We start from the raw sequence: 4,030 nt of genomic DNA on the forward strand, positions 1-4,030 counted from the left end.
GGGAGGGTTGGGATGGGAGAAAAGTGCAACAATGAATGAATGGAAATAAAAAAAAATTTAAAAAAAAAAAAAGATCAATGCAGGGGAAAAGGAGGCTCAGGAAAAAAAAGAAAAGCAAGCAGGAGGACCTGTGAAGAGGGCTCATTTTCTGATGGCTCCGCCACTTTGGACTCGCGACAGAGCGCCCCTCTGTGGCAGTTGAGCCTCCCCACTGCAGGTGCGCGCTGCAAGTCTCGCTCGCCACCGCCTCTTCCCCGCCCGCGGCCGCACGCGCATGCGCCGTTAGCACTCGCTGCTGCGCGGCCAGCGGCGGGATTGGCTTGGGGAGTCTCCGGGACCAAGTGGTGGCAGCGACTCGGACATCTGAGCTGCCACTGCCGAAAACGGGCCCGCTGAACAGGTGCGTGAGCTGTCAGCCACCTTCCCGCTGCCCTTTGCCCTTGAGCTGATGTGAGGCGTCCGACTCGTGTGGCTCCCCCCCCGGGCGGGGTTTCCTAGGCCGAGGCCAGGTGAGGGAATGGCGCTGAGTTCAGGAGATGCGGCTTGTGGGCTTCCGCGAAGGAGGCTCTGGAGGTGGACTCCTGCGGCATCCTGGGCGGCGGGACTCGATGCCCCGCGACTCCCTTGGGTCCTGCGGCCCCGCTGTGCCCACCTGCTGCGATGGACCGAGTGTGGGGGGCAGCCCGGCGCCCCCTGAGCCTGCCGCGCCTGCAGCCACGGCGCCGAGGCCGTTACCCCAGCGGTTACCACCGCAGTGCAGTTCACGCGCCAGACCGGGAGGGCGCTCGGGGCCCGGGAGCGGGGCCCGGGGCGCATCCGGAGCCGCTCACTCCGCCCGCTGCTCCCCTCAAAAAAGGCAGACAGAACCAAAAAAGGCTCAGTTTACGCAGTCCCCACTGATGTGCCGCCGAAGGGATCCAGTCATCACTGCGGAGGTGGCCTGGGACTCCGGACCGCTCCCTTGATGCGCTGCCTGGAGACCGAGGTGCGCCGCCGGGGAGGGGCGGGGAGGTTTGGGTAGAACCCAGAGAAGCCTTAATTACGAGAGATTCATTATCGCCTAGAGCCTGTTTATGATCAGTCGGACTCTGTAGCTGTTTTATTTATAGACTGTGCCCCAAGCAACGACGGCAGGCATTTGTTTAGATTTAGTGGCAAATGGCATCAAACTAATACACCGGGAAAGCCCAGAGAAGAGGAAAGTAAATCACGTCGCCTTTGGAAGAAATCTAGGATTAGGGGAGTTCATTTGTATTGAAACTTTTTGATGCAGAAAGTGAGCAAGAAACCTGAGTTAGTGTGGTTTTGTTTGCTTTTACTTTTTAAATACACACACACACACACACACACACACACACACAATCACTCTAGGCAAACCCTCCATTTCTGAGTTCTAATTGTGACCTCAGTTTTACAGTTTCGCCTCCAAATCTGTCTAATCCAATCACATGTAGACATCTCCAAATCCTTAGAGCAAAATATACAGTATTGTTGATCTTATTTATTTAATGGACATGGTTAATTTTGGATGAGTGATGTATGTTAATGGTCTATAAACATTGAGCAGTACTGTAAATTACTCTTCCTAATAGGGAATTCTGGTGGCCTTCTCCTTGGGAATTGTGCCGCTGACCCAGAGGCCTCACCTCTCTGGTTGTTCCAGGCCATAGAAAGATGGGCAGTTTCTTGCCATGTGATTTACAGGCTCCAAAAACCTACTAGAGGGTCAGCTGTGCCTCGTTTCTAAGTGGACAGCAGTGAGTTTGACTTGTGTTTGAGTTTTCAGTACCCAGTAAATTTTACCATTCTTAGAAACTAAGCTGGGCTCTATGAGGAGAAGTGTGGCGTTAGGACTGGTGGAAGATCTATCAACAATCTGCATTATGCAGATGACACAACCCTGCTCGCTGAAACTGAGGAGGACCTCATGCACTTACTGCAGAGGGTCAAGGACTGCTGCAGCCTTCAGTATGGACTGAGGCTCAATGTCAAGAAGACAAAAATTCTCACCACTGGACCAATCGGTAGCATCAGGATGGATGGTGAAGAGATTGAGATTGTTCACAGCTTCAGTTTGCTTGGCTCCACAGTCAACACTCTTGGCACCAGCAGCCAGGAAATAAAAAAACGTATTGCGATGGGAAAGTCTGCTGTTAGGGACCTCTCTAAAGTACTCAAGAGCAACATTGTCTCTCTGGAGACTAAGGTGCGCCTGATACAATCACTTGTTATGCATCAGAGAGTTAGACAATGACTAGGGAGGATAGAAGGAGAATTGACGCCTTTGAGCTGTGGTGCTGGAGAAGAGTATTGAATGTTCCATGGACTGCCAAGAAAACAAACAGATCCATCCTAGAGAGGGTTAAACCAGGCTACTCCTTGGAGGCAAGGATTCTGGGGCTTCGTCTGACATACTTTGGACATGTTGTAAGGAGGGACAGGTCCTTGGAGAGGGACATCATGCTTGGTAGGGTAGAGGGACAGCACAGGAGGGGAAGACCCTCTATGAGGTGGATTGATTCAGTGACTGGGGTAATCGGGATGGGTGTGTCAGAGGCAATGCGGTTGGCACAGGGTAGAGCAGGGTTTAGGGCTGTTGTACATACGGTCACTATGAGTTGCAAATGACTCCATGGCACATAACAACAACAACAGTTAGAAACACTTGGGTCCCTAACTTAGGTACTAACAGGAATTGGAACCCACCAGCCCCTTGCTCAAAGAAAGATGTATCTGATCTATTTCTGTAAAGGTTTGTTGTTATGTCTCATTGAGTTGGAACCAACTCAGTTAACTAACCCTCCAGCAGGTTTTTAGAGGCAGTAAATTGCTTAGGAGGAGACTTCCCATCCTTCTGCCACAGAACATTTATTGGATATGAACCATATTCTTTTGGGTTGGCAGTACAACTTCTTACCACTGAGGCACTAGAGTTCCCTAAGGCAGCAAAAAGACAGACTGCAGTTGTCATAGATTGAATTGTGTCTCCAGAAATATGTGTCAGCTGTAAGGTTTTCCACAATCAACACTCTTGGCCTCAGCAGTCAGGAAATCAAAAGACAAACTGCATTGGGAAAACCTGCTATCAGGACCTCTCCAGAGTAATGAGAAACAACGATGAAAGTCTAGAGACTTAAGGTACACCCGATCCACGCCATGATCTTCGAAATTACTTGCTATGCATCAGAGAGCAGGACAATGAATAAGGATGACAGGAGGAGGATCGATGCCTTTGAGCTGTGGTTGCTAGAGAAGAGTGTTGAACATTCCATGGAATGCCAAGAGAACAAACAGGTTTGTTCTGGAGAGGGTGAAACCAAGTAATCCGTTAGAGGCAAGGATTTTGAGGCTCCGTCACATATACTTTGGGCACGTGGCCAGGAGGTACCAGGTAGGACATCATGCTTGGGAGGATGGAGGGACATTGCAGGAGAGGAAGACCCTGGATGAGATGGTTTGATACAGTAACTGGCATAATGGAGGTTAGATGTATTGGAGTCAGTGACATTAGCTCAGGGCAGGCTTCAGAGCAGTTAAACATAGGGTCAGTATGAGTTGCAGGTGACTCGACAGCACATAACAACAACATAAAAGATTTATTGACATCTTTGCAAAATCTATAGAGCATTTCTCCTCTGGTCTGTAAGGTCACTATAAATCCAATCCACCACATTTTGGTTGCTCTTAGAGCTTGTTGAAAGGAATTAGGCATTTGAAGCTGTACTGTACATTTGAGTTTTGCCTCTTCTATTTACTAGTTGTGTAAACTTACTGAAAGTTTGTTATCTCCATGAATCTCATTTTACTCTGCATAAAATAAGTCATGTAGTTATACTTTGGACTTGTCAGGAGGGGCCAATTATTGGAAAAGGACATCATGTTAGGCAAGATGGAGGGTTAGAGAAAGAGAGGAAAGAGCCTCAACAAGAGGCATTGACACAGTGACTATAACAGTAGGCTTGAGCATGTCAGAGATTGTGAGGACGGCGCTGGTTAGGGCATAGTTCAGATCTGTTGTTCTTTTTTTTTT

General features: G+C 49.1%; 1 protein-coding gene and 1 pseudogene across 1 annotated transcript in view; both read left to right on the forward strand.

Annotated features, from left to right (window-relative positions):
* Positions 1-449, forward strand: part of LOC102853025 — a 32,158-nt pseudogene extending 31,709 nt beyond the window's left edge.
* CLGN (calmegin) overlaps positions 272-4,030 on the forward strand; it is a 74,942-nt gene continuing 71,183 nt past the window's right edge. Inside the window, exon 1 of the mRNA XM_006887021.1 lies at positions 272-400. The gene's annotated coding sequence lies outside the window, so the exon portion shown is untranslated. The remainder of the gene's footprint in view (positions 401-4,030) is intronic.

Source organism: Elephantulus edwardii, unplaced genomic scaffold (genome assembly GCF_000299155.1).
Source record: "Elephantulus edwardii isolate Elephantulus edwardi_28Jun2011 unplaced genomic scaffold, EleEdw1.0 scaffold00053, whole genome shotgun sequence".
Lineage (NCBI taxonomy): Eukaryota > Metazoa > Chordata > Mammalia > Macroscelidea > Macroscelididae > Elephantulus > Elephantulus edwardii.